Source organism: Pelodiscus sinensis, chromosome 8 (assembly GCF_049634645.1).
Source record: "Pelodiscus sinensis isolate JC-2024 chromosome 8, ASM4963464v1, whole genome shotgun sequence".
In the NCBI taxonomy this organism is placed as follows: domain Eukaryota; kingdom Metazoa; phylum Chordata; order Testudines; family Trionychidae; genus Pelodiscus; species Pelodiscus sinensis.
This window is the reverse complement of record NC_134718.1, coordinates 10,446,099-10,468,805: the sequence shown is the minus strand read 5'-3', so window position 1 is coordinate 10,468,805 and position 22,707 is coordinate 10,446,099. Positions and strand designations below refer to the sequence as shown.

General features: G+C 43.6%; 1 long non-coding RNA gene across 1 annotated transcript in view; it reads left to right on the top strand.

Annotated features, from left to right (window-relative positions):
* The first annotated feature begins 229 nt into the window (after positions 1 to 229).
* Positions 230 to 22,707, top strand: part of LOC112544316 (uncharacterized) — a 43,346-nt gene continuing 20,868 nt past the window's right edge. Inside the window, exons 1-2 of the long non-coding RNA XR_003087659.2 lie at positions 230 to 340; positions 1,152 to 1,287. This is a non-coding gene — a long non-coding RNA (uncharacterized LOC112544316). The remainder of the gene's footprint in view (positions 341 to 1,151; positions 1,288 to 22,707) is intronic.

Sequence of the window (22,707 nt, the reverse complement as noted above, 5' to 3'; positions counted from 1 at the left end):
TCTGTCTCCATCCTGATCAGCTGTTCATGGATCAAGAGTTCAGAGAGGGGGAGCTGAACATTGTCCCAGTCTAGAGAGACAAAGACATTGTGACAGTCCCCTTCTCAAGCTCCATGATTCGTGAATCAGACAGTCCACCCTGAGCTCAATGTCTCGCCCCTGGGGATGGGGGTGGTCTTGTTTGCACAGCATGTGCATTGGTCTATTGATCCTAACCTACCTCCTTCCCCAACAGTGTGTCAACTTCTGCATCAGGTTCAGAGTGTCTCAGGAGAGAGCCAAGCTCGTGAAGAGCAGCAAAGCCCCATTTGGATTCACTAGCTCCCTCCCTGAAATTGACGTAAGTGACCTCTGTCCTTAGCTTCCTGATGCCAGGCGTAGGCAGGCTGGCTCAGATAGGCTGTAGGATCTGCAGCGGCCAGGGCTGTGGGTTGGGAATGTTCCTGTTAGGGAAGGCAGAGTCAGAACAGGGAGTGAGAGAGACTTTAGTCAAGTTCATCATCTTCTGGTTCAGTGGAGATCCTGGGATTTTATGGGGTCCATGTACCAACCCCTGCTTCAGCCAGGTTTATGCCTGGCTGTGGGTCAACTTCTTGTTCTCTTGGAGCAGGTGGGATGAAAGTCCTCATGGAGGGTCCTGCTCCTTGGTCCCTTGGGGGCAGAAGGAGCTGTGGGTCTACCTCTAGCTCAGGGGTGGCCAACCCGTTAAAAGCAAAGAACCACAATAGTTGGGGATATAGCACAAAGAGCCGGGAGGGAAACATTGTCGAGTGCAAAAAAAAAAAAAAAGGATACTACCCCTTTAAACACTACTCTGGGTGGATTTTTGGCCACATCAGGCTCCTGTCAGCTGGCGCCATCTTGCTGGTACCATTTTTCTTTGCCATGCCAGATGGTGAGTACAGGGAAACGAAGGTTGGGGGCCATTTTCAGGGGCGCAGGGGCAGCTTCACAAGCCCCAGGGGAGGCTTTGCGAGCTGCACTTGAAGGGGGGAAGAGCTGCATGTGGCTCACGAGCGCCGGGTTGGCCAGCCCTACTCTAGCTCCTCTCCTCCCATGTTTCCAGCTGAGGGACTTGGGGGAGAAAGACTCCTGGCCCAGGGGAGGTTGGGAATGCTGATGGAGCCCCCTCTCCTCCCTTTCCATTACAGCTCAGCAAAGTTCTGAAAACTAGGGAACTCAGTGGTTTAGCTGTGACTGACTGTCCATCAGTGACCTAGCCAAGGACATTGGCCAGCTGGCCAGGGAGAGGAATTACCGGCTCTACAAACTGCCGCTCTGCCAGAGGTAAGAAACCCAGCTTGGAAATGGGACCCAATAGAAGAGTGACACTGACAACCTGGGCAATGGGACCCTGGAAGAAATGATGCACCTCCCATCTCAGATGTCTCTCTCATTGGGTAATGAGAGCCCTGTTGAAACTCACCAAATCCTTTGAGATGGGCCCCAGCTGGAGGATGAGTCTGTCTCTCTCCTTCTTCCCCAACCCCACTTAGGGTCAACCCTCCTCCCAAGCACCATGGATACTTCACCCACCGTAGGGAGCCTGGGTCATTGGGATCCCAGCTGGAGGAGTTTGAGGAAGCCTGTCATGGGGTATATGTTCATGCCAGCTCAGAATCCAAAGGATTAATCCAACCACTGCCACCCACTGCTCCCTGGCAGGCTAGCAACAGCTGGGAGAATCAAAGGGCTTGGTGATGTCCATCTTTCTGCTAACTGCAGTGGGCTTTGAATTAGGCCCTGAAGATCATATTTCAAAGGTATTTAAGTGCTTTCTGAGAGAATGGAAGGTACCTAAACAGATTTAGGCACTTTTGAAAATCCCAGTAGGGATCTATTTTCATAGATACCTAAATACCTTCACGCTTAGAAGGGAGGTATCTCTTCCCACCCAAAGGGAGGAGAAACAGACTCATCCCTCCCAGATGTGACCGAAGGGGAGAGGGAAAGAGGAGCCACCAAATCAGAGAAGGATGTTTCAGCATTGCGTTGTGGTGCTTGTATTGTGGTGGTGTGTCTGTTTGGGATGACGGATTGCACTGTGCCCAGCAGGCCTTCCGTCTGCATTACTTTGCAACTCTGCTCTGCGGAAGCCACTCCTCAGCTCTTCAAGGTCCCCAACCCCTCTTTTCAACCTCCCTTCTTATCCAAGTGGACATAGCTATGAAAGAGTAAAACCAAACATTTTTGAACCAGCACTGTGCAACCGTCATGCGAACGTTGGAGAGGGAACTGTCTTCACGTGTCTTTGTATAGCATTGAGCACAACAGGGCCCAAGTCTGGACTGGGACATCTGGACACTAATATAGGGGGAATAATAATGGCTACAGAGATCTATTTAGACTCCCTGATGGTGATGATGATGGCAAAGAAAAATATGGGTGGTTTTTAGCCCATTGATCCTAAAAGCAAATCCATTGGATTGCTGAGTAGAATTGTTATATTATCGCAGATTTTTTGAAGACGCACCAAAAACTCTAGGATCTTATAGATTCGACTTGTGACCTCTTACTTCTTCTAGGAAGCCACCAGGTCAGCCCACCTGTGTGGTTTTCAGTCCTTATAGTAGGGGAAAACAGCATCCTCAAAAATCATGTGGTGAGAATCATCTGTTTATTGGTTGATCCTATTTGAAATCCAGCAGCCATCTTTGCTGCATGTCAATTACGTAGAAGGTCTGCTGTCAGAATACATTGCAATGTTCAACTGCCAGTCATTCCTGAGATCAGCTGCCAGGCATCAGATTCTAGAGGGTCCTAAAGTCGGCTGGGTACACTGACTATTTACAGATTTAACCGATTAACTTGAACCAGTAACAGCAGCAGGAATCAAAGACTCCCAAATGACCACTCCCATTACATTTATGCTTTTTATAATAGCACCTATTGGAAAAAAAAGACTTGTGAAAAATACATATGCGCTCAAAACAGCCATTGGGACAATCTGGAACACTAGCGATTTGCCCAGACACTGGGTGTAAATCTGCTTGGCTTTTAAAAATCTGACAGGATATAAAGGGGGTGACCATTTGCTTTCAAACAAACACCCGGTCCATTTATTTGCAATTTATTATGATGCCTGTAGTTTTTCATCCCAGGATGTGTTAATACCTGGGTATCTTGGAGCTCATCTGGAAGATTAGTCTCAATAGATCTTCAGACAGGGAATGTTTTGGGATCACCCCTGTGGGCCAAAGAAACAGGCAAAGACTAGGTGAGAGCCTGGGAACAAAAGATAAAACAACAAAGAGTTCTGTGACACCTTGAAGTCTAACATTTGTTTGGGAATAAGCTCTCCTGGGTCAAGCCCACTATGTCAGATGCTTGAATAAGCACCCAGAATAATCTAGCTGATCTCCAAAAAGGATTCAGCCCCATTTAGGGCTTACTCTTGTAAGATGCTAAGCATTCATGCCCTGATCCAGTGAAGCACTAAAGCAGAGTAAACCCTTTGACTTCAGTGGCACTACACGTACAAAGTTAAGCACATGCCGAAGTGCTTTGCTGGCTCAGGACAAGAGTATGTAGCCACTTCCACAAATGAACTCTTCATGAGAGCAAAGTTGGCACCGGATCTGCAGCTTTGACTGGGTGCTTACTTTACTCGTACTTAAACTGAGCCCGGGACTTGCAAGTATTCCGACGACTTTTGTATTTTTGCCACACATTGCATATCAGTGTGCACTGAGAGGCAACCCTTTACCTTTGAAACTATATGTTCTTTATTGAAAAAGAAAATTAAAAAAAGATCAATGAAAATATATCTCCATAATTTATCAGCGTTCGCTTGCCAGTGGCATATTGGTATCATGATGCACTTTTTTTAATAGGTAGATTTTTGGAAGCATGATCAATGATTACATGACATCATTCCGGCATGTTCTGGCAAAATGAACACAGACATCCTGCAGATAGTATAACACAATGATAATAATTATACTAGTGCTTATGTACAGTTTTTCATCAGTCAGTTTCAAAGAGAAACTGAAGCCAGGGAGAGGCCTTGGCTTCCTCAAGTCACTTAAAATCCAGTGGAAAAATCCCAAATAACACTCAAGTCAGGAGTCCCAGTGCTGTGTTCTACCCACTAGGCAACATTTTCTCCATAAATACTGTTGTTCTACTTTGGTTTTGGGGCAAGGAAATATTAAGTTTAATTAAAAACAGGAAATCCTCACCCCAACCTACTACCTGCTCATCAGCTCATTCACAGCTCATTCAAAGTCCTGTCAATAACGTCTGATATTTTTGCTACCTTATCTCACATGCCAGATTTTCCTAGTGCCCCCTGGTTTAGCAGGAAGCTATGCTTTTATGCAGATGGCATTAACTACTGTTTATCTGCCTTCAGTGTAGAGAAATTCTAAACGCACGTGGTAGATGAACATCTTTGGTATTACAATATTTTTAATTGTTGCATAATTAATTTACATGTTACCGTGCATAGAATCATAGAACTGGAAGGGACCTCGAGAGGTCATCGAGTCCAGTCACCTGCCCTCCCGGCAGGACCAAGGACCAACTAGACCATCCCTGACAGGTGTCTGTCTAACCTGCTCTTAAATATCTCCAGAGATGGAGATTCCACAACCTCTCTAGGCAATTTATTCCAGTGTTTAACCACCCTGACAGGAAGTTTTTGCTAATGTCCAACCTAAACCTCCCTTGCTGCAGTTTAAGCCCATTGCTTCTTGTCCTATCCTCAGAGGCCAAGGAGAACAATTTTTCTCCCTCCTCCTTGTAACACTCTTTTAGGTACTTGAAAACCGCTCTCTGTCCCCTCTGAGTCTTCTCTTTTCTAAGCCAAACAAGTCCAATTCTTTGTCTTCCCTCATAGCTCATGTATCAGAGGGGTAGCAGTGTTTGAATCTGTATAAACAACAAGAAGTCCCATGGCAGTTTATAGACTAACAGATTTATTGGAGCATAAGCTTTCGTGGGCAAAGATCCACTTTGTTAGATGCATAGCTCACGTTCTTTAGACCTTTAATCATTTTTGTTGCCCTTCTCTGGACCTTCTCCGATTTCTCCACCTCTTTCGTGAACACGATAACGTCATATCTCTGCTATTTTACCGTGATGGGCTATCCCTGAGCTTTATATCATGAGATTTCCACACACACACCAAATTGTCATGTACATAATAGGTCAAAATGCTGCTTTTTTGTTTAAACCGGAAATGTTGCTGAATCTGTGTTGCATGTTTTCCACAGCAGAGACTCTGCAAATATCTGTGTTCATGACTGGTGAGGTTAAGTGACATTCAGAACGGCGGGGAAGGATTATAAATCCACATTTAAAATGCAATCCCTGTCCAATCAATAGTAAGTCTTTAAGGTTATATCAACATGAGGATAAAAAGCACTGCAGCCCAGTTACAGCAGGCCCAGGTCAGCAGAATTGGGCTCCATGGGACTTGGGTTGCAGGGGGGAGGAAAAATCAAATCACTGTGTAGATCGTGGGTGGTGGGTGATTGTAGGGCAAGCCCTGAGCCCTCCCCCTTCATCCCAGGCCCCACGCCCCATGGGAGCCAAGCCCTGCCCCCCGTCCAACGGGGAGGGTGGGCAGCACGTGGCCCCAACCTCCCTGGCCTGGAGCAAAGAGAAGGAGGTTGGTACGTAGTCCCAGCCTCCTTGGCCCCACAGCATGAGTAGGGTGGGCACTCAGGGGAAGCAACTCTCCACTCCAGTATGCCTATGATAGGCGTTCTAAAATGGAGGCTGGGTGGGGCCAGGCTGGCAGTCTGGCAAGGCAATGCCTTCCCCCACCCCCACATTGTATACCCACTGCCCCGGTGTAGATATTTGGGTTCAGGCTCTTGCCTCAGCTCTGGGACCCTCCAGCCACTGCAGAGCCCCAGCCCGAACTTGAATGCCTACACTGTGATTTTCAGGCCCAGAGCCCAAGTCCTGAAAGCGTGCATCAGCTGACCTGGGAGCACCACAGGTCTTTTTGGCGTTTGTTTTCAATCCCCATGTAGATGTACTTGGGGCAGTGGCTAGATGTAATGTATAGAAATACCGGGCCAGAATCCTATTTCAGTTATTCCAGGGTAGTTCTGGAGTAGCTTTAGGAGTCAATTGAATTAATCCGGATTTGCACAGAGGTAATGGAGACTGGAATTTGACTGTGTTATCTGATTCTGGCTTTTATGGGTAGAACGTGTTCCACTAAGAACACCCTTCCCTGTTTAACATTTACTAAATAAATGCTACATCACAAATATAGACCAACAAACACCTGTCAAGGTCCATGTTATACTCAGATCCACACAATGTTGCCCACTTAAGATTTTGTTTACCCTTCCATGAGTATAGTGTCCCTTTAATGCAAATCACCCAAGTAGGATGCTTCTAAACCCTGCATGGCATGGCCCATCTATTCAATACAAGTGATCCCTGCCTTACAAACACCAGACTTACGACCACCCCCGCTCCCGTATTTACAACCATTTTTTTAATGCGAGAGAGCTTTCATAGACTTTAAGGTCAGAAGGGACCATTATGATCATCTAGTCTGACCCCCTGCACAATGCAGGCCACAGAATCTCACCCACCCCCTCCTAGAATAATCCTCTCACCTATAACCCAGATATTGAAGCCTTCAAATAGTTTGAAGACCCCAAGATGCAGAGAATCCTCCAGCTGTGATCTGTACCCCATGCTACAGAGGAAGGCAAAAAACCCCCAGGGTCTCTGCCAATCTACCCTGGAAGAAAAATCCTTCCTGACTCCAAATATGGCGATCAGCTGAACCCTGAGCATGTGGGCAAGACTCACCAGCCAGACACCCAGAAAGTTCTCTATAGTAACTCCTATCATCCCTCCATTGACCTATTTACCACTGATAATGAATGGTCAGTTAGTTACCAAGATCATGTTATCTCATCAAACCATCCCCTTCATAAACCCATCTAGTTTAATCTTGAAGCCAGACAGATCTTTTGCCCCCACTACTTCCCTTGGAAGGCCATTCCAGAACCTCACTCCTCTAATGGTTAGAAACCTTCGTCTAATCTCAAGTCTAAACTTCCTACTAGCCAGTTTATATCCATTTGTTCTTGTGTCCACATTGGATTTAAGCTTAAATAATTCCTCTCCCTCTCTGGTATTAAGCTTAAATAATTCCTCTCCCTCCCTGGTATTTATCCCTCTAATATATTTAAAGAGTGCAATCATGTCCCCCTTCAGCCTTCTTTTGGTTAAGGTAAACAAGCCAAGCTCCTTGAGTCTCTTTCATAAGACAGGTTTTCCATTCCTCGGACCATCCTAGTGGCCCTTCTTTGTACCTGTTCCAGTTTGAATTCATCCTTCTTAACACGGGAGAGCAGAACTGCACGTAGTATTCCAAATGGGGTCTCACCAATGCCTTGTATAATGGCACTAACACCTCCTTATCCCTACTGGAAATACCTCGCCTACTACATCCCAAGACTGTATTATTACTACATCCCAAGACTGTATGTCACAATGGCGGCTCATAGTCATCCTATAATCAACCAGGACTCCGAGGTCCTTCTCCTCCTCTGTTACTTCCAACTGATGTGCCCCCAGTTTATAACTAATTTCTTGTTGTTAATCCCTAAATGCATAACCTTACACTTCTCACTATTAAATTTCATCCTATTGCTATCACTCCAATTTACAAGGTCATCCAGATCTTCCTGTATGATATCCCGATCCTTTTCTGAATTGGCAATACCTCCCAACTTTGTGTCATCTGCATATTTTATCAGGATACTTCCACTTTTGGTGCCAAGGTCAGCAATAAAAAGATTAAATAAAATTGGCCCCAAAACTGATCCCTGAGGAACTCCGCTAGTAACCTTCCTCCAACCTGACAGTTCACCTTTCAGTATGACCTACTGTAGTCTCCCCTTTAACCTGTTGCTTATCCACCTCTCAACTTTAATATTAATCCCTATCTTTTCCAATTTAACCAATAATTCCCCATGTGGTACTGTATCAAATGCCTTACTAAAGTCGAGATAGATTAGATCCACTGCATTTCCTTTATCTAAAAAATCTGTTACTTTTCTCAAAAAAGGAGATCAGGTTGGTTTGGCACGATCTACCTTTTGTAAAACCATGTTGTAATTTGTCCCAATTGCCATTAGCCTCTAACTACTTTCGCCTTCCAAATTTTTTCCAAGATCTTGCATACTACAGATGTCAAACTAACAGGCCTATAGTTACCCGGGTCGCTTTTTTTCCCTTTCTTAAAAATAGGAACTATATTAGTAATTCTCCAGTCAAATGGTACAACCCCTGAGTTTAGAGATTTATTAACAATAGTTGCTAATGGACTTGCAATTTCATGTTCCAGTTCCTTTAATATTATTGGATGAAGATTATCTGGGCCCCCCGATTTACTCCCATTAAGCTGTTCAAGTTTGGCTTTTACCTCAGATATGGTAATATCTACCTCCATATCCTTAGTCCCATTTGTTATGTTACCACTATCCCTAAGATCTTCATTAGCCTCATTAAAGACTGAAGCAAAGTATTTGTTTAGATATTGGGCCATTCCTAGATTATCCTTAACCTCCACTCCGTCCTTAGTAATTAGCGGTCCTACTTCTTCTTTTTTGTTTTTTTCCTATTTATATGGCTATAAAACCTTTTACTATTGGTTTTAATTCCCTTTTCAAGGTCCAACTCTACCTGACTTTTAGCCTTGCTCACTTTGTCCCTACATGCTCTAACCTCAATAAGGTAGCTTTCTTTACTGATCCCTCCCATCTTCCACTCCTTATATGCTTTCTGCTTTTTCTTAATCCCCTCTCTGAGATGCTTGCTCATCCATCTTCGTCTAACACGCCTGCCTATAATTTTTTTTCCCTTTTCTTGGGATACAGGCTTCTGACAGCTTCTGCAACTTTAACTTAAAATAATCCCAGGCCTCCTCCACCTCAAGATCCATAATTTCTTTAATCCAATCAACTTCCCTAACTAATTTCCTTAATTTATTAAAGTTAGCCCTTTTGAAATAAAAAACCCTAGTCTCAGTTATATATTTTTTTTTCCCTTCCATTTAATTTGAACTGAATTAGCTTATGATCACTCGAACCAAGGTTGTCCCCTACAACAATTTCATCTATGAGGTCCTCGCTATTCACCAAAACCAAATCTAAAATAGCATCCCCCCTTGTTGGTTCAGCAACTACCTGATGAAGGAATTCATCAGCTATCCTAACCCCCCCCCCAGTTTGTCTGCAGCTCGCGTTTATGACGGTGTACGATGCAGACTCTATGCATCATCCCAAAACAGGAAACGTACAAAGTCAGTCGGACTCACCAGTCTGCAGCTGCTGCTTGAACTGCGCGCGTCTCCACCACGTTGATCTTCACTTTTTAGTTATTTTTGTGCATTATTTGAACTATTTAGTTTAGTTTTCCTCCATTTTAGTAGTCAATTTTGGTATTTTTAGGGTATGAAATGGATTTCCAGGAACGGAACCGCCATTTATAATGTTATGCCTATGGGAAATAAAGGTTCGACTTATGACAGCTCGACTTACAATCGTTCTCCAGGAACCAATTCGGTTGTAAGTGCGGGGGTTGCCTGTATACTCGATTTTATGTTTTGCAACATAAAACTCTGTAGGGTTAGAGAGTGATGAAGTAGGCTAGATAAACGAGGCTGATCTATAGAGGTAGCAGTGGTTAGGTTGCCTTGTGAGACTACTGTGACTCCTCCGTTAAGCAGCAAGAGGGACTGGCAAGTCAGCTTCCCTTTAGAAGAAAACCAGTGAATACAGAATGTGGGTGCATTTTTACTACAACTTCTTACACTTTACACTCTCTGCACTGACCCATTGACACGCATAGTCAAAAAGCAGCCTGCAGGCAATCCTGTCTTTCAGGAAATTTGGCTCAAACTGCAGAACCCAGCATTCAGGGAACAACACAGACTCCACTTAGAAAGTTTATGGCAGAGAGCAAACTCCCTTGCTCCTGGCCACAGCCCACCAAAAAGAAAATGCTTCTCAACCAAATTAATACTTCAAGTATTGCTTCAAAGACTGAACAGCACAGACGTGCCATGGAAAAAGAACCCGTAGGACTTGAACTGCCGCCACAATGTAAATCCACTATTGCGTCATGGCTTTCAGCATTGGGATTTTTGTGTGTAAAATGTATTCAAGTTTTCAGTTTGAATGCAACTGGATGTTAACATTAAACAGAAGACCTGTTTATTTGGTAGCTTCTGTCCCTCATCATATATTCATCTAGCTTTGACCATCATCTTCTGTTACTCCCTCCTCCAGAGTCGTCCTCCATTTCTCAGATTCCTTAGTGCCAAGCTATACATTGCCACATACTATAGTAGCAGGGTTACTTTGCAGCATAGTGCTACAGTTCTTTTAGCTATTTTTCCCCAGCCATCAGAAGTGCCCCAGACTTTTTTTGGCAGGCAAAAGAAGCCAATCCACTAGAGGGTTTGTGGGAGACTTCTGCATATATTCATAGAACAAGAATATCCTACTTTATTTGGAGCCAAAGCTTTTCAGCGTGTCTGGCGTCCCGCCGGACCACAGTACATAGCAACATCTAGATCTTTGCTAGGGAAGGTAGTTGCAAAGACTCAGTGTCATTGCTCATTTCTTGTGTTTGCTTTGCCCAGTCTCTTACTAATCAGAAATGTGTTGAGCAGTGAAAGGCTAAGAAAATGGTTCCTGCTTGAACCAGTACCGAGTGGCCAGTGCAGAGCCAATTGAAACTTTTCTCCCTCCTTTCTAAGTCTCTTCTGGGCTATTCTGTGAAGTGAATTTTTGTTCTGGGGGAACAGTCAGGTTTGATTTGAGACCAGCCCCCTCGCTGTCTACAGGCCAGGTTCTACAGGGAAAGTATTTGTGCAAGCAGCATCCTGGTAGGAGAAGTTTGAGTCCCTGCTGCCCTCCCTAAATGAAACTCAGGAGGAGGTCTGCTGCAAACTGCCTAAAAATAATTCTGTGCCTCTGTCAGGGGTTCCTCCTCCCTCCCCCTAGTGCAGTTTGGAAGAGCATCCTTCCTGTTTGCCAAACCCTTGCAAAGAAGCCATTTGCAAACTGGAGACCGCTTCTTATTTGCTTAGTGCTCCAAGAAGCTCAAAGGAGAAAGTCCAAACCAGAATTTCTTCTGACAAGAAATCAACATTTCAGGTGATGTTAAGGAAATAAAAATTTGAAGGCCGGGTGGAGAAAATTGTTACTTTGACAGTCTCATCAGTCCCGCGCCATGCGCTTACTCCAACTTCTTGATCACTTCCGTGTTCTTGGGCCTCAAGGTCTCACCTACCCTTCAGCAGCACATAAAACCCTTCCTTTATCATCCCACTCCAGACGAAACACAGGCTTGCCAATCTCTCAGCATGTTAAACCCTTCTAACTTGTTACCTCAGTAGCCTACTTCACCACAGCAGTGCGGCTTATTGACTTCGACTTTATAGAATTCATCTGTAGTCACAAAACTGTTCATTAGGACCATTGCATTAGAGTGCTTTTAAAAACAGAGGGAAGGCAATTACAAAGAGGCTTTACCTTAGCAAGCCAAAATGTATCAAGCTACAGGAAATAGATGCTTAAGAAGATAATTGGTTCAGTGAGAGATTAATTTCACCACATAGGTGTTTGAAATATTCATGGCTACTCAACACCAAAAGTTATGAGAGAACAGTGTGGCAGCATGTTAAATTTTATCCAGAAGATTTATTCCAGCTCCAATGGCTTGAATACAAAATTTAGCTTCATACTCACTTCAGATGCACTGATACCCCAGCATACGCTAGTACGTTGTCCTCAAATTGCCTATTGTCTTTTGAATAATGTCCATGAAATCTTTAAAATTAGATGGCGGTTTATTACTGGATTGAATCACTTGTAACCCTGGATATATAACTGTCACCAAAGGGGGGAAAAAAAAAGATGACTGGCTAATTGAACTCCAGAGAACATTATCACACCATTTCTCAATTTGTTATTCATTGGAGTTCAATCTCATTTAAATCTTGCTACAGCGCCCATAGAAAATTAAAGTCAGTTTCAAATTTACACATTTGTAATCACAAATACCGCATACAGCTAGTAATTTTTTTCATAACTTTTGCCTCATTTTCACTCCATCATAACAAATGACTAAGATATTGTTTTTACTTTGTTTCTTGTTTTCTGAATGCTTGGGATGGTGGTCTACCGATTAGAGCAGACCCTAGAGCAAGAAGTCTGCCACAAACATGACTGCATGGCTTTGGGCAAATCATATAAGTACCATGTGCATCTTATTTAGTTGTCCCTAAAGGGTGTTGTGGGGGTTAATGTCTCTAAAGCACTTCAAGAACCTCAGATAAAGGGCACTTGAGAAGCAAAAAATCTTATTCCACACACATCTTTCCAGTTTGTCTCAGATGCTTCCTGGATGCTTATTTCTACAAAAATAAATTTCTTCTCTCATCAAGCAGCCTAAAGCAGCTACTCTTTAAAAGTTCTTTGCTACCGCATTAGCAGAATGCCTGTCTGAACAATCCTAGGTCACCTTCCCCGAATGGTCCGAATACCAGTACAAGATTAAGAAATGGCGGGAGTTACTATACTCTTACACTGAAGCCATGAGCAAAGTGACTTTCAGTGAGAGATTGAATTGCATTTTAATGAGCTACAAATAGCAGAGACTCAATCCTTTGAGGAAAAAAATAACTCTTGAAGATGTTTGTTTTAATAAAAACAATGTAGTTGACTAGCAGGGACTTAGTCAGTGAATACCACATGACCTTTTACGTACAAATCTGACTTGTTGATGTAACTTTGTTACATATTACAAAAGTAGAGTTGCCTATCAGAATGGCTGTGTTCCGTCTGAAACCCAATTCACTGGAGGAAAGATTTGCTAATCCTTGACTTGTCCACGGATGCTGTAGCATCAGTCCTACATTGCATACAGAACCATACACGTTGTTGGAGCACGAGATGCCTTCAGTGTGGTGGTGGCTGTTGTAAATACCACCCTAGAGGTATCGGCTGATGTAACCTGAACATGATTTAAAATTGTATATGTGTTGGGAACTCATGGAACGTTTCTGAGGGTTGAGACTTTAATCCCTTTCATCCTGAAGGATCATAACGCACAGATCAGAACTAGGGTGAGAAGGTGACTTTAATGGGCATGAAAGAGTGAGGACTTTCAGTCCTGGAACAGAAGATGTAAAATAAATAGAAGGGAATTTTCCCACAAGGAGATTCAGCTTTTGCTGTCAGGCAGTGGATGGGAATACTAATTGGGATGCAAACATGAAAGGGCATGCTCCAAAGAGTCTGGAGAAGAAGAGTTAATTGAATGTTGGAAAAGAAAAATGAGTAGGAAGGATAGTAACTCTGCTGCCTTCTTTGGATGGTGCGACAAAGTCAGGCCAGGGGGCTGCACCAGTGACAGACAAGGTAGCTCTAGAAGGGTGAAAGGCCCACTCCCCTGTGAAGTATATATGGGTTACTTCAGGTCAGTCAGGATCAGCTGATAAGGGTTGTCTCAGGCAGGGTAGGATCAGCTGAGACAGGGCTACTTTGGGCCACTTAAGTCAGCTGATTCCACTTCAGGCCTGCCTGTGACCTTCATGCCCTATTGGGTGGAAGAGGAGGAGAAGCACCCCCCATACACATAGCTACTAAGCCAGAGACAGCAGGGGAGTGAGCAGCTTCAGGAGGAGAGGCTGAGCTCCCTATCCCAAGGGACGGTCACAAGTCTAAACCTCTGCTGAAGGTGAGGCTGACTACCCAGACACAGCAAATAGGGGGCGCTTGACTCAAGGCCCATCTTGTCAACTGGAAGGAGTTGCAGAAGCTGGCAAGGGAAAGAAAGGCCCTTGCCATAGTGGTTTTAATTTAAAAGGAGTTTACAAGAGGAAATGATTCCAAATGAATTTCACACTCAAGTTTAGACAACTGAGCCTTTGCTGATAATGTTTTGTAGCGTATAGACTTTCTAATTAAAAAGACCCATGGGCAACATTAAATTAGTGGAATTGCATACACTTCTAAAACATCCTAATTTGGTCCTGAATACGTAGGTATTTCTAAGGACAGACATGGGCACATTCTGAATTTTAACTTTTCCTGCACACTATTAAGTTGTTAAATGTCAATATATACAATATGGATACATCTGAGATGTTGTTTATCTCGAAGCAAGTAAACACAAACAAAATGAAATTGCTGTTGCAGACCACTAGTGAAGAACTAATATACTGTCCCAAAGACAGTTTTGCACAAGTGAGCTAATTCTTTGGAAATGCTGATTAGCATAATAAACTTCTCTTGGCTATTTACTGAACAGATGCACAATATGTTGAAAACAGCCTAAGCAGTATACACAAATCCTCGCACACAGGAAGTTTATCGTGATAAGGTCACACTCTGCTCCTGGGTTTCATAGACAAAAAAGAATCTTTGTACATATTCCAGACTTCTCTTCCCCACTTTGCATGGAGTTTTATGTTTAGGAATGTTCTTTATTGCCATATCCCCCCCACTCCTCATATCCAGTGTATGGATTGCACACTGAGGTGTGGAAGTTCTGGGTATAGTGCAGAAAATGCAATAGTGATTAGATGAAAGAGGAACTCTTAGTTCTTAAAGCTGCACTGTATTTTATTTTAAAGTAAAATTATTTGGCCTTGTGTCGTTCATACAAATGACACGACAAAATGTTTTTCAGTCAGGAGACAAACAGATTTTTTTTTTAATTACCGTAAGTTGAGCATACTTTCACACCATCTTCACATATCTGATTTGGTTAAACCTCCATTTTGCAATCTGGAAAAACGACAAAGTCCATTTCCAGCATGAAGAATTATAGCAATTTGTAGCCATCTTTTAAACTGGGATTTTATGGAAGAGCAAGGTGGAGGTAAATTACATAATGGCTAATGTATGGGGAGATTATCTCTGGAGTGGGAATATTTTGTCTGAAGACGACCAGCTAGAACCAGACACTCAGATTAGGGATGTAAACGACTAGTCGACTATCCAATAAGCAAATGTTTATCGGATAGTTGACAAGCTGGTCAAGTAGTTGCTTCCCCCCCCACTGCGTCTATCGTAAAGAGGCAGCAATGGGGGGAAGAGAAAGGGGTGCTTCAAAGCTACAGTGCTGTGGGGAGCCAGGAGCCAGATCCTGGGTTCCATGTGGTGCTGCTGCTTTGAAATGCCGCATGCAGCCCGGGGCCAGCTGGTGCACCTGGCCTGGGCTACATGCGGCGTTGTCAAAGCATCAGCGCTGTGTGGAGCTTGGAGTCAGCGGGAGAGTCCCCAGCTGACCCCGGGCTCCGTGCGGTGCTGACGCTTTGAAACACGTGTGGAGCCTAATGCCGGGCTCCCTATGGCGTTTCAAAACGGTAGCGCTGCATGGAGCCCAGGATCAGCTGGGGACTCAGAGTACACTTCAAAGGCAGAAGCGCCCTTATCGACTAACTGAATAGTTGATGTGAATTTTATCGATTATTCGATTAGCTAAATAATTGAAATTTTACATCCTTAACTCAGAGCTCAGTGATCTGAACTAGGCCTGAAGCTGGCTGATATTCTCTAGCAGAGACTGTGGATGGGCAGAGGGTGCATCAATGGAGCCAAAAACGCATCACCAGCACAAGTAACCGTTCCTGGCATCTGGTAGCTATCAACTACAGTAGTGAAAAATTTCCTGGTGAGGTGAAACTAGCCTGAGAAGAAATGCAGCAAGGATTGGCAGAAAGCATTCGGATAAAGGCTTTGCATGCTGAATAAATTCAATCATTCATTCATAATATCTTCCTTCCTGCTGTTATAGACTCTAAGGCCCATGAACAGAGGAGAAAGACACACTTTGCACACAAGTTATGAAAACAGTGGGAGAGTCAGTAAGGCACAGAGATACGTGTCCAGATAAAGAAGAGAAAGAGCACAACGTTTGCACTGTATGAGGGGACAAGTCCATGAAGATTCTCTGGGTCCATGGACACACATACTACTGGATCTGATTTTCAGTCCAAGACTGGCTATTAAAAATAAAGCCAACTCATCCCTTTCCTGCAGAGATCACTACCTGTTGTAGGCATGTTCATTACTTTTCTCTTTTACCCGAGTAGTTGAGCAACTAGACGTGTTTACCCTTGCAGACTCATGAACCCAATATGTTTTCTGGAAGAGAGGAAAATGAATGTCATTCAACTACAGGGCCTGTGCACAATCACATGACAAAGCAATATCACCGCCTAGCAACCACAATCATTAACATCGTCACCTCTTGGCACCATCTTCTCTTCAGTACTCCCTGCTCCCCTGCAGAGAACACATTGAGCCACAGATGAACAGTGTCAAAACTGGAAGGCCACAAATCCTATTCTAAAACCGCCTAGGACAAGACCACAAAAACTTCCCACAGAAATACACCACTGTTGTGAAAAATGAGGCACTTTCTCTTCTATCTTAAACAATACCAAGTGATAGCCCATTGGGCTATTCTGGATAGTCAACTGGCTGATGAATACAGCCCCCAGTTTACAAAATGCCGGACCTACCATGATAATACAGCACCGACTAGTCTCACTAATTGAAACCTATTTGAACAAGTCTCTGTCTATGGGTGAATGTTCCAGATTTGACGGTTCCTTGTCATTGAGAGGTCTAGCCAAGGGCAGCTTCTTGAGATGGTAGGTCAGTCCAACCCAAGTGGACTTGAAGAGTTGCTATTTTTGCTCATCCTGTAATTCTCCTAATTCCATGTTTAGATTCCGTTTCTTCTTCACCTCACACATCAATTGTTGTACTTAATGACAATCTGCGGCAAGGCGAGCTATGTGAAACTTGCATGGTTTGGTTCATAAAGGGGCTTCTTCTCCCCACCCTCACCCCTGCCACAAGCTGCCATTGCAGGAGTTGGAAGTGAATCTACTAGGCTGGGAGGTTGTGGGGTCATGTAATTTATTATTCTGTTGTTTGCACCCTTCTAAAGCTATGGAGCCTGCAGTGTAGACGTGCTACTTCAAAATAAGCTTTTTCAGAATAACTATTCTGGAATACCTTATTCCAAAATAACTGTGCAGTGTAGATGTAGCTTTTATGAGTGACCACACCCACATCTTATTTCTTATTCAAATTGCACTTTCTAGAGGAACACGTTTTGTTGTTTCCTTTTTGGAAATATTTACACTTGCAGGAGGGACTGAGGTTTATGTTTTGTTTCTTGTTTCCCCTCTCCTCCACCCCATTTACCACTTGACTTTTCTCCATTCCTTTTTGGAATCGGAGCACTTAATACTCCAGGCATGCTGTTCATGACAAAACCCTGATCGCAAACAACTTTCCACGTTGCTCTTCCCAGCTCTAAGTTTCTCTTAAAAAGAGGCCAGGTACTTTTCTGCAGCTGCATGTCTGTTTGAAACATAGGAGTCTGCTGAAGGATAATTTATCATCTTTTAATTAAATCACAGAGGTTAGATATGGAAAAAAAACCCATTAGGTCACCTCGTCCATCTCCCTGCCAGTGCAGAATTGTTGTATATTTTATATTACGTCAAGGATGGTTGTAAATGTCCCAAGACATAGGCTTCCATCTCTCCCTTTAAACAGAATGTCACAGTCCAAAAAGTATGTCATAACCAGCAAGACTTTCCTGACATTCATCTTAAAGTTTTCCTTTCATCTGACCTAATCCAAAGCCCAGTGAGGTCAAAGGAAGGACTCTGACTTCAGTAGGCTTTGGATCTGGCTCTTAATTCCTTCAGTCCAACTACTACTAGCTATCTTCCCAGGTACTAACCTCAATACCTCTCTCTCCCTTGTGTTTACACCGTTCAAGTATTTGCAGATTTAACACACTCCCCCACAGTGGTCTTAGATAAGCTGTATATAATAAATTTCCCCTCTAGTTCCCCATTAATTTTTGTAGCTGTTCTGAATTCCCTCTGGTTTGTCTGTCTTTCGGATGATGAGGTACCAACAACGAAATGTGCTATTTCAGGTTCTCCTGCACCAAAAGCCTCACAGAGAGGGGGTTACGACACCTTTGCGTATTCAGCCGTAGAGGTTTAATTTACATCATATTGTAAGCTCATCTTTGATTTGGCATCTATCGCTACTTCTAATTCCTATTCAGAATTGTTGTTTTCCAAGATTTCCATCTCCCATTAATGTTGCGATTTGGATTATTCTCCACCTCAAAGATGCATTAGCTCATATTTTTCCAATATGAATCACATTTTATTTTCTGCCCAGCTTTCTAATCATCCAATACAAAGTTCTCTGGGTAGTTTATTTCTGTTCTCCTTGATATTTGCAATGTACATGTGATACCAGTGATAGTCTTCTCTTGTGTTAAGGTTAGTGAAAAGAATTTTTCCATTACTCTATTCACTTCAGGGATATTTAAGGATTTGTGAGAGACACGTAGTTGAGATTAAAATTGCTCATCTGGAAATATACGTTCAAAGCAGAAGTGTAGGAAACATGAGAAGGATAGCAGGTTAATGAGCAAGAGTAAAAAGGGAGAAATGTAGCTTACCTATTTGTGTGACTACAGGAAAAATAAGACCAAAAGGTTTCAACACCCAGTCGAGCAGTATAATTCATAGTACACTAATCACAACACACACACACAACTAATTCAGAAACCATTTCAGACAATGTTACCAAATAATGGAATTCCACTTTCCAGCTGTTCTTCTGTGATGCAAACAGTTTAGCAATTCACTCCCAGAAACGCTGTTTCCCCCCCCAATCTCTCAGTTTTGGACAATGACCCTCTCTAGAGTAAAGATTATTCCTCATATTTTGTTTCCTGTTCTATTCATAATAGTCTCAACACAAGTCAAAAGTACATAATCTCTTTTAATTAGCTTAAAATACTTGACTCTTTCCAGAGGAGTAACCATGGTCATCTAATTTTTAAAAATAATGAGCAGTCCTGTGGCACTGGGGTGGAGCTAGTGAATAAGCATAAGTTATTTACTTGTTCCCATAAGATAAGAACTAGGGGTCACCATATGAAATGAATAGGTGACAGGTTTAAAACAAACAAAAGGAAGTACTTCGTCACCCAATGCACAGTCAACCTGTGGAACTCCTTGCCAGAGGATGTTGTGAAGGTCAGGAATTTAACAGGGTTCAGAAAAGAACTAGATAAATTCATGGAAGACAGGTCCTTAATGGCTATTAGCCAGGATGGATAGGAATGGTGTCCCTAGCCTCTGTTTGTCAGAGGCTGGGAATGGGTGACAGGTGGGATTGCTTGGTGATTGCCTATTCTGTTCATTCCCTATAGAGGCACCTAGCATTGGCCATTGTTGGATGACCGGATACTGGGTTAGATGGCACTTCGGTCTGACCGAGTATGGTCGTTCTTTGTGTATTAGTCTCTAAGGTACGACTGTACTACTTGTTGTTTTTACTATCTCCAGATGGTCATGTTCCCCTCCGTTCTATTTCCTAGGTACACTGATTTTTTGCTTTACCATCTCTTACCTACTAACTTAACTAACTCCGCTCTTTTTGTTTCTGGACTAATAACGTTAGACTCCGCTATAGGGTAGACTAGCTTGTTCCAGTAATGCGCTCATGAAACTGCCCAGAAGGAATAATTTTATGTATGTTGCAAATTGTCCAAACTATTATCATTGCAACATACTAAGCTTATTTAAACATTCATGTAGTACTGCTCAGGAAGATATGTTCACATGGGTAACTTTCAGTTAGTTCCAGGTCAGTGCATGCTGTAGATACTTGCTTCAAGCAAAAAGGCCGTTGTGATAGGGCATTTGCCCTGCATTGGCCCTTTAAGGGCAAAAACCCAGCCCTGGGAGAGGGCTGAGAGTGAAGCCCCTGGGGAGGCAGTTATTGCTAATTAGGGCCTGGCTGGGGGCTATATAAAGAAGGGCTCCTGGAGGGAGAGAGGAGGACTTACTCTTGATCTGGCTGAAGAGCAGGAGGGATCTGGCTGCCTGGGAAGCAGGAGGCTTCCTGGAGGTAGAACAGTGCTGGGGAAAGGCAGGCAGAGCTCGGGGAGCGCTAGTCAGGCAAGCTCCCAGGCTGCAAGGCCTGAAGCAAGGCTTAAGGCTACTAGGGCTGCAGAGAGCCAGCCAGGGTAGGTAAAGGCAGCAGGTCCCCACCCCCTTGCCAATGATGAGTGGCCATTACAGACTGCAGTTGGGCTAGATGAAGACTTGGCAGTTGGTCACTGAGGCAAGGAGGGTACAGGGGAACTGGGTGTTCCCTGGGAGGGTAGGACCCCGGAGTACAGAGCCTGCTAGCCCCCTACCCCCTCTTCCCTGGGAGGGGGCCAAGAGTCACTGGAGTGGGCACTGCTGGACGGCAGTGGCCTGAAGAGGGCGCCGCGGTCCCAAAGTGCCGTGGGTCTGGAGCTGAGACGGGGAGACGCTGGCCAGAAGGAGGTGTTCGGTGAGCAGGTGTGAGTTAATTCCCAGTGCGACTGGCAGGAGGCGCCATGGTGGTGAGTCCGCCCGTGGCAGCCATTTTTTTGTATAATAAAAATATGCATTCTTATAATACGGTGTCAGCCCGTGTACGTTGCACGGCATTCAACCGTTTAGAAATGTGCCCAATGTGTCAGAGCCGCTATTTGATTGCAAACAATGAAATATGAACATGTCAGTTCTGGGTTAAGAAGTGTGTGGTAAATCATTTCCAGCATGACAGCAGTGTGAATTGAAAAGCCTGCTGTGGCATACCCATTGTGGGGAGAGGCCCGTGCTATTTGAAAGAGATGACTGCTAAATAGCCTCTCTCCTATTTACAGGGATGGGATAGAGTAAGCTCATGGGAGCAACCAGTAACAAATTGAAGGAAGAGCTGGAATGATTTCTCTCTCTTAAATAGAGCTCAAATTCTCCCTGGATCCTGCTAAACCATCTCTTATTCCTTGGGCTTATAAAAGTGCAATTTTATTTTATTTTATTTTATTTTATTTTATTTTATTTTATTTTATTTTTTTGGAGGGGAGCAGATTGCACAAAGAATTGCAAGATCTTAATTTTTGTTTACCTCCAGGGCCTTGTGGATCCCTGGCAGGTCTTCATCCACTCTATCTCCAAGTAAACTCCTTAAGTAGAATGCTATATTGCACTCTGAGTGTAGCCTTCAGGAACACATTGTAAATCTTTCCAGCAAGTAAACTCAATAGAGATTGAAAACTGGTGAGTCAGATGGTGTTCCGGCCTCCCTACTTAGTCACGGTGGTATTGTTCTTTAAATGAAGTTTTCAAATAAAAGCTTCACTTATTCTGTCAGGCTATGTCTAGACTACAGGATTTTTTTGAAAAAAGTGGCATTTTTTTTTTTAAAAACCTCACCTGCATCTAGACTGCCGCCATGTTCTTTCGAAATTAAATTGAAAGAACGCGGCGGGGTTTTTTGACAGTGGTAAATCTCATTTTACGAGGAAGAACGACTTTTTTCAAAAGAGCTCTTTGGGAAAAAAGGGGTTCTTGACCACAAACAGATTGTCTGGGTGCTCTCTTTCAAAAAAGCAGATTGCTTTTTTGAAAAAGTTGTGGCTGTCTAGATGATCTCTTTTGAAAGAAGCCTGTAGTCTAGATGTACTCTCATTGTCCTTTCTGAGACACTGGATTGTTTTTGGTTGTTTCGTTTGTTAGGGTTTTTTTTGCCTTCCTTTGCAGTCTAGGTCACTTGCAGGTTTATGGGATGGATTCTCTGTAACATGAATTCTCTAAACGAGTGATGGGCAACCTAGACTAATGAGTGGGACCTCATATATGTATAACTGGCCCTTCTTCATTTCAGTGGGTTGCAAGATTGTCGTAACCAAGACAATCTCCCGGGACAATCTCTGCGCTTGCATATCTAGAAGGTGCAAGATGTCCCAATTGAATTGTGGCAACACTTTGACTGGATGCAGAGAGAGAGTGCAAGGCTCTCATGGTCGGTGTTGTGTGCACATACCTTACTTCATGTGCCCTTGGTTTATGAGGGTGTTGCTTAAATAATTGGACCAAAAACAATGCGGCTGGAAACCAGTGGAATCTGGCAACTCTGCACATGGGCCACTGTATTAAAAAAAAAAAAAAAAAGGCTTGTGGGCCATACAGAACCTGATGGGCCACGTGTGGCCTGCAGGCCGCAGGTTGCCCACCACTGCTCTCAGCCATGATTGGAGGACCTCAGTGACTCAGCCAGAGGTTAGGGCTCTATTGTAAGAGTGGTGAGCGAGGTTCTGTGACCTGCAATATGCTGGAGGGCAGATGAGTTGATCATGATAGTTGCTTCTGATCTTAAAATCTATGAATCTCTGGTGTGTGTGTGTGGGGGGGGGAGGGGTATCACTATTTGGGAGTGGGGATTTGTTAGCATCTTTATTAAAAATTCATTAGCAGTACATAAAATCAAAGAAACGTAGGAACTGAAGCAAAACCAAGTAAACCTGGGTTATCCCAGACAGGTTTTTGTCCAACCATTTCTTGTAAACCTCCAATGACAGAAATTCAACAACCATGAGTGGTGTGTGTAAGAGGCTTGGGGAAGTTAAGCCTCCCCAAAAGAAGTTGGCTATGCAGGAGGGCAAAGATTATGCATATGACACCGGTCACCCCCTCTTCAGAGCACACCGTCTCTGGAATTGGAAGCAAAGCTCCCTAAAAATGAGGAGAGGGGGGCGTAACTGTGTATATTTAAACCTACTTAGTCTTGAAGACATTAGAAAAGGTCAGGAGCAAAAGCTTTTGAGCAA